The sequence below is a fragment of the Theobroma cacao genome, chromosome 7 (genome assembly GCF_053813885.1).
Source record: "Theobroma cacao isolate CCN51 chromosome 7, ASM5381388v1, whole genome shotgun sequence".
Classification (NCBI taxonomy): domain Eukaryota; kingdom Viridiplantae; phylum Streptophyta; class Magnoliopsida; order Malvales; family Malvaceae; genus Theobroma; species Theobroma cacao.
In genome coordinates this window covers 15,244,998-15,253,983 of record NC_142645.1, presented here as the reverse complement: position 1 = coordinate 15,253,983, position 8,986 = coordinate 15,244,998, and positions in this window count along the sequence as shown.

Sequence of the window (8,986 nt, the reverse complement as noted above, 5' to 3'; positions counted from 1 at the left end):
AACAACCTAAATTAAGACACATAAAGGAATGAATTTGTCCTAACATTCTATTTGTTGATAAAAAAAATCAACACATGTATATAATTTTTGTTAAAGTGATATTCTAAAAAAAAAATCTTTTGATCTTTACTTTACATAGTTTTATTTTCCTTTATTTTTTATTATCATGTTTCATATTTATCAACAATCAATGAAAGGGAAGAAAAGTGATAGAGAAGAGAAAATTTGAAAAAAATCTAGGTGAATGGTGGCATGAAGTGTGGTCAGAAGGATCATTTTCTGATGAAGTTTTAGAGAGAGAAGGGGGCAGAGAAGGGGTAGTGACGTAGGTAGGAGAGAGAGTGGGAAAGAAAAATAAGGTTAGGGTTTCACAATTAGGTTTATAAATGTGGTTGAAACGACGCTGTGTAAATAATGAAAAAAAGAGAAAATAAAGGGGAAAGAAGTAAACGGTTGAGGCACTTAGACTAATCAAATGACGCCATTTCACTAGAAAGAAAAAAGACAGAAACAACAGCATCAAAAGGTCTGTAGGGTAGGGGGGAGCAAATTTTGGTCAAAACTGAATTAATTGACAAATTCGATTAATTCAATTTTGATTAATTTGGTTAATTTGGATAAATCATTTAAAAAATTCAATCAAATTGGTTTTATCGGTTTGGTTTGATTAACCGAATTAATCGACTTTAAAATAAGTATATTAAAGGGCTTTTATTACATGTATGCAATTACAATGATTTTCTATATATATATATATATAAATTAAAGGTTAGTTTAATCATTAAGAGCGATTTTTTTACATGTATTAACTTATACATTTTTTTTCTATACTCATATATGAATAAATGACTTAGATTTAATCATCAAAAAATAAAAAATTAAAATACAATTTATTTAGACATTAATATTATTAAATATTTATGTAAATATATCCATAAAAAATTAATGTAAAATTAATGCAAAATATATTGAAAACTATACCCTAAGCTTAAATTATTATTATTTTTATATTAAGTAATTAATATATCATACTATATATAGTATATTTATTAATATACAATATATAGTCTATGTTATATAGACTATATACTATAATAGCTTTTTTTTATAAATTATTAATAAATTATAGTAACATAGTATACCTTATATAGTTATATTAATGTAGTAAGTTATATTAAATTATTAATGTTAGTGTACTATAGTAATATAACAAACATTAATAATTTAATATAGTAACTTATTAATGTACTGTATTTTAATGTTGTTATAGTATAACTTATATTACTAAAGTAACTTATATTAATATTAGTATCCTATAGTAATATAACTTATATTAATAGTTAACTACATCATAACATATAACAATATATTTTATATATATATATATATATATATATATTATATTGTATACTTATTAATACACTAACTAGTCAATAACAATTTACTATTATATATAACAATATATTATTATATAGCATATATCGCATCGCATTTTGTGTTGGGATATGACCGGTGCATGGACCTAGAACAATATAACCCATGTGGCCTAAGCAAGCCTCATTCTATTCATTCATTAAACATTAATAATCATGTGCGGAAGTGTACATTCAATCATCTATATGCATACATTGTAATCACATGCATGCAACCATAGCAACATTAGATAGTTGTAGAACTTCTCAACATAAATAGTGTAAGTGCAATCATCTCATGTATCATCAGAGTGCCATAATCTCATGAATATTATCATATACACATTTATCAACACCCTTAGGTGTCCATGTAGACTCTCAAGCTACTTTTGCACATTTATACATAACATTAATAAAATAAAATGCCAAATATTGGCTACATCATCATAAACGTGTTCATTATCCATAAACATAAACATAAATAAAGACTGACTTGTCAAAGGAACATAACTCAACCTCTAGGCTGCAAGTCATTGCTAGATCACCTATCAAAAGAGGAACGAATCACATCTTTATGACACTGGCTACTAACAATGTCAAGCCTAGCTCTATAATATACTTACCATGTCATTCATGTACTTGATAGTATGTCTGCATACTTGGATGCCTCGGAGAATCGTTAAAAGTCGGTATCGTACCTAGTGGTACAATTAAGTAGATTAAAACCTCGAACTAGTTTAAATAGAGATTTTAGGATATATTTGAGAGTTATTGAACCTTAGAATGTCTTAATATGGTGATTCGGAGTTCGAGGATTAATTTGGAGTCAAATTAGGAATTTTCATAACGTAAGGGCAAAATGGGAATGTTGGACAAAATTTTTGACCAAGTTTGGCTAATTGGAGCATGATTTGAATTTGAGAAATGAAAAATGTTAATTTTGACATTTTTCCGAACATAAGGGCAAAACAGTCAATTTACGTGTTCACGAGGACGTAATTGAAATTTTTGAAATTTTACACCACCATAACACTTGTCAAGCCCATGAATTTCACCTATTATTATTTTATACTTTGGATAATTAAGAAATTACATGTGGTGGTGAGAAAATGCTTAATTGTTAAGTTTTAACCATGGACCAATCACATGGTGACACATGTCAAGCTTTAATATTTTTATAATTTCCTTTATAAACTCTCCCATTTCACTCTTCATGGCCAGCGAAAGCAAAGAACAAAGAGAAAAGAATAGAAACAAACCCTAGAGAGGAAAATTCAAGAGAAATTTGTTGAATTTCAAAGAACAAAGCAATCAAAGGTAAGATTTTTCAATTTTAGCTTAAGATCTACCTTTCCCATGCTTTCTTTTTCATTTTCTATGAATGAAACACAAGTTTCAATGAGGGAATACTTACTGGCTGAACATAGGGAGAGAGGTTTTAATGGTGGATTTTGCTAGATTTCATAATAACTTAGTGATTTTAGTTGTTTGATGATGTTTGGCATGAAAAACAAGCAACAAAATTACATGCCCTTCAACAACCCTCTTTGGCCAAATTTTATAGATGACATGTTGATGATGGATTTTGTTGTATTTCATGTTATTTAGCTCGTAATTGATGATTTATGGTATCGGATATCGAAAACAGCTATCGAAAAGTATAGTTCCTTTAGTAAACGACTTGAACAATAATGAGAAAATCATAGTGAATGGACTTGGATTTGATTCTTAATGATATAGACAAATTTATTGGACTGCGTTAACACTGATTAGCATGAGAGTTTGAAATCGAAATGAATTTCGGTTATGATGAATTAAGTCACAATCAAGCTCATTGAGGTACTTTGGTGTATTTGGAATATTGGAAGTGAAATGAATATATTTGAAGTTGAATCGGATGTTTTGGTTAATTCAACAATGTATAGTTTGAGTTAGGTTGAATACAAATTTAGTCCGATTATAATTGAACCCACTTAGAACACCGTCTTTAAGTGATTATTAGAACAATTCTCATTTAATTTCATGCATTCATATAGAGCCTGAAATAGTTTTATAACAGTTTGGCACAAATATATTGAATTACATGTCATGTATTATATATAGGTGGTGAGTTCTATGATAAGGGTAAAGATATTATACTCGAGGACCAAGAATAGAAGTACTCCAAACTCCCATTATTGTGAGTAATCAAATGTTCATCTTAATTATCTAAAGTAGTTTATACTCATTTTTATGATTTTAAAGAATAATGAACTTAAACCGTAGATTTTTATGTTTTATAAGTTAAGTGATGGTTAAATGAATGAGATTTATAAATTATTTTGCAATTCAATGATAATTTTGGAAATTAAGTAAATGGAGGCTATATACTTGTGTTATATATATATGGTTTGAATTGATGGCTTATGACAATGTGATGGCATGAATGGCTGGATTTGTGGTTTGTGGATTATATAAACTATTTTGTTTTACCTTCACAGGCTGGGTAATATTCTATTAGCCATGTCATGCTGTCGAAATTTTTATTGATTTTGTGGGTTATTTGATTAGCTTACTGCAGTGAGCGGGTTTCCGTGGACTAGCCTATTAGAGGGGTACGGTAAACCCCGTTATATTTCACCTTGGTACGAGAGGCGCGGAGGGTATCTCCTAAGGTAAGTTTAGAGTTCACTTCATGCCGAACCACCACGTAAGGATGAAACTCAGCCAACGCCAAGGAATGACTATATTTTAAAAGTAAAAACATGTTTTATGGGTATATGTCGTTTGAACATCCTTGGCGAACTCGGTTGGATGCCCGGGCCAAGGTGTCCCCGAGTATGAGTTTTGGCACAAGCCAAGTTTTTAAGAGAATCATAAGCGTTGTTGATTATTTTGATGAAATGTAATTGTTTTATATGAATTGAAATGAGTTTTAAATGTTATGAATCATATTATGATGGGATGATTTAACTGTCTCCATTTACTCAGCTTTAGATGTTGTGGATGAACTTTGCTTACTCACTGGGTTTATAAAAACTCACCCCTTCTTTTGACCCATTTCAAGCTCAAGACAGTCTGTAAACAGTCAATTTTGTCGAGGGTTACTTTTGGATTGCATTCTTAGAAATCGAAGGTCTACAATCTTGTATATTTTCGGTTATATTAGGGCCCACATGTCGTTATAGAATATTTTTGAATACCTGGTTTAGTGTGCTATTATATATATGAATTTATTTTACTCTTACACTACAAAAATTGTTTATGCAGGATTCTATAAATATTGTTTTATAAGAAAATAGAATATTTTATTTAATATTTTTATTTAGTTTGATTAGCCATAATTTCATTTTAAATTGATGATTTAGATTACTAAAATTCTTTTTAGATAAGAAATGTATATTTTTCGATCGTATATTATATTTTCACCAGGTTTCAAAATTTTTTTTAAAAAATGACCAAAATACCTTTGTGTGGCAGAAATTACTTTTTATTTGTTTTTTATTTAAAAATAGTTTATATTCCCTTAAAACATGATATTTAGTAACTGTTACTCACAAGAGAGACGTAAAATTGATGCAAGAGCCTTGTGAGGTTTCGATTGACATTTCGGGTAATGAATGTCTATTGAGACATCGAGAAGGTTGTCACGGGCTCGAAGGGAGTACCGGGTCGTGACAATTCAATTGGTATCAAAACTTTCGATTTTAAAGTTATTTTAAAAACTGCAGTGTCAATGTGGCCCTAAGTTATATTAGATTGAGTTGAATGCATACAATTGCATATAGAACCTAAAGTTGTCTAAATTCTTTCTGTCTCTTCTTATAGATCATTATGCCTCATCGACGTGGACACCCACCTCTCTCTACATCAGTCGGGAGGGGAAGAGGCCGTTCTCAACATCGTCAGCCAGATCCTGTAGAGGGGGAATCGATTGCGTCTACTTTTCGGGCAGCACCTGCTGTTGAACAAACTGAGACTCCTCCACATCCTCTATCTCCTCCACCACCTACCGGTATTCCTGGTATTCTTGCCATGCCTTCTGAGGTAGTTTAGGCATTGGTAGCGTTACTCACTACTATTATTGGCCAGGCTTAAGCTGGTCAAGCTCCTCTTGCTGTTCCTCAAGTCACTCCTCCAGTGCCACCACCCCCACCTCTTGTTCCACCACAGGTACCTGATGTCTCCATTTCTAAGAAACTTAAGGAGGCTAGGTAACTCGATTGCATTTCTTTTACAGGTGATTTGGACGCAACAGCAGCTAAGGACTAGATCATTCAAGTATCGGAGACACTTACTGATATGAAACTAGAAGATGATATGAAATTGATGGTGGCCACTAAACTACTTGAGAAGAGGGCCCGTATTTGGTGGAACTCAGTGAAATCTTGTTCTACTACTCCTTTGACCTGGTCAAATTTTCTGCAAGAGTTCGACGGCCAGTATTATACTTATTTTCATCAAAAGGAAAAGAAAAGGGAATTCTTGAGTCTAAAACAGGGGAATTTGACAATAAAGGAGTATGAGGCTTGTTTTAACGAGCTAATGTCTTATGTGCTTGATCTGGTGAAGACTGAGCAGGATCAGGCTAATTACTTTGAGGAAGAGCTCCGAAATGAAATCAGAGACCGTATGACAATAATAGGTAAGAAGTTGTATAAAGAGGTTGTGCAGATGGCTCTACGGGCTGAGAAGCTTGCGATTGAGAATAGGAGGATTCGGGTCAAGTTTGCTAAAAGGAAGAATCTGAATATATCTTCGAGTCAGCCATCGAAAAAGGGGAAGGATTTATCTACTTCAGGGATCGCTACCATTGCTTCAGTAGCATCTACTCGACCCCCATCTCAACAGTCGCAACAAAAGTCTCCTAGATTCAATAGATCAGCGACGAGTGCTCTTGGGAAAAGTTATAGGAGTTTTGACAGATGTTGGAATTATGGGAGATTTCATACCGGGTCGTGTAGGGAGCCCGTACGGTGTTTTTAGTGTGGTTAGTAAGATCACATGCGGACTGCTTGTTCGTAATTAAGATGAGCTACTGTAGCTGTTTCATCTCCCTAGGTTCACACCGATATTTAGAGAAGAGATTTTTTTGGGTCACAGCCAAGATAGGGTGAAGCAATGCGGTTTGGTGTGGGGAGTAATACCTTGGCACGTCCACCCTCTAGACCACAGACTCATACTCCGATGAGAGTTTTTGCTGTGAAAAAAAAAGAGGCACGAGTCTGACCCAGTGCAGTGACAAGTACTATGTTTGTATTTGACAAAGATGCTTATGTCTTAATTGATTCTGGTTCGGATAGATCTTATGTGAGCACGACATTTGCATCATTTTCTAGTAGAAACTTGTCACCTTTAGAGGAGAAAATTGTACTTCATACCTCTCTAGAAGAATAGTTGATTAAAAACACTTGTTATAGAGATTGTGGGATAAGAGTTGGTGAGGAAGAATTCAAAGCTGACTTAATTCCTTTAGAGATTTGGGATTTTGATTTGATATTAGGTATAGACTGGTTGACTACACATCGGGCAAAAGTGGATTGTTTCAGGAAGGAAGTTGTACTTCAAAATTCTGAGGGAGTAGAGGTTGTATTTGTAGGGGAACGTCGAGTATTACCATCTTGTGTAATCTCATCTATCAAAGCTTTGAAACTAGTGCGAAAAGGGTATCCTGTTTATTTGGCATATGTGATTGATACCTCAAAGGGGGAACCTAAGTTAGAAGATGTCCCAATAGTAAACAAGTTCTCTAATGTGTTTCCGGATGAGTTACTAAGACTACCTTCTGATCGAGAACTTGAGTTCACTATTGATTTATTTTCAGGTACCACACCTATTTCCATTCCTCCGTATCGAATAGCTTCAGCAGAGTTAAAGGAGTTGAAAGTCCAGCTGCAAGAATTAGTAGACAAGGGTTTTATTCGCCCTAGTACTTCTCCCTAGGGTGTGCCAGTCTTGTTTGTAAAGAAGAAGGATGGCACTCTTCGGCTGTGTATCGACTACTGTCAGCTGAACCGAGTGACCATCAAAAATAAATACCCTTTACCATGAATTGATGATCTTTTGATCAATTACAGGGTGCTATGATGTTTTTTAAGATTGATCTGAGGTTTGGGTATCATCAGTTGAAGATCAAGGAGCAGGATGTACCCAAGACTGCTTTCAGGACTCGTTATGGGCATTATGAGTTTCTGGTTATGCCTTTTGGTCTGACAAATGCCTCGACAGCTTTTATGGACGTCATGAATAGGGTGTTCCACCCGTACTTGGTTAAGTTCGTGATAGTATTCATAGATGACATTCTGGTGTATTCGAAGAATGATGATGAACATGCTACTCATTTACGCATTGTGTTACAAACGTTGGGCGAGAGACAACTTTATGCCAACTTTTCTAAATGTGAGTTCTAGTTGAAGGAAGTGGTTTTCTTGGGACATGTTGTGTCTGGAGTTGGAATTTATGTCGATCCCAAGAAGATTGAGGCAATCTTACCGTGGGAGCAACCAAAAACGGTGACAGAGATTCGAAGTTTCCTTGGTTTAGCCTGTTACTATAGGAGGTTCGTTCAAGGGTTCTCATTGATAGCTACTCCTCTAACTCATTTGACTCGTAAAGGAGTCAAATTTGAGTGGGATGATGTCTGCGAAAGTCAATTTCAGGAGTTGAAGAACCGGTTGACCTCCGCTCTCATTTTGACACTTCTTGTTAGTGGAAAAGAATTGACGGTGTACAGTGATGCCTTTGAATTAAGATTAGGGTGTGTGTTAATGCAAGATGAGAAAGTAGTAGCTTATGCTTCTCGGCAGCTGAAAAAGTGTGAGACAAATGACCCTACCCACGATTTGGAGTTGGCAGCAGTAATTTTTGCATTGAAAATTTGTAGGCATTATTTATACGGTGAGCATTGTCGGATTTTTACTGACCACAAACATTTGAAATACTTGCTCACTCAGAAAGAACTTAACTTGAGATAGAGACGATGGTTAGAGTTGATTAAGGATTACGATTTTGTAATTGATTATGATCCGGGGAAGGCAAATGTTGTAGCAGATGCATTAAGTCGTAAATCCTCATTTTTATTAGCATCACTTCGAAATTTTTATTTTTTGATACTACTTGAGATGAAGTCTCTAGGGATCTAGTTGAGTAATGGTGAGGATGGAACCCTACTTGCTAGCTTTGTTGTGAGACCCTCATTGTTGAACTAAATCAAGGAATTGCAAAAGTCTGATGATGAGTTCAAACGGGAAGTTCAAAAGTTGCGAGATGGAGAAACTAATGAGTTCATACTTGGTGATGACAGTATTTTAATGCTTGGGAACCGGGTTTGTGTCCCTAAAGATGATCAGCTGAGACGGGTTATTTTGGAGGAAGCTCATTCTTTCGCCTATGCTTTACATCCCGGAAGCACCAAAATGTACAGGACTATCATGGAAAGTTACTGGTGGCCGGGTATGAAACGAGACATAGTAGAGTTTGTAGCGAAATGTCTCAAATGCCAGCAAATTAAGGTGGAACATCAGAAACCATCGGGTACTCTTCAGCCTCTACCGATCCCTGAGTGGAAGTGGGAGCATGTGACTATGAACTTTGTA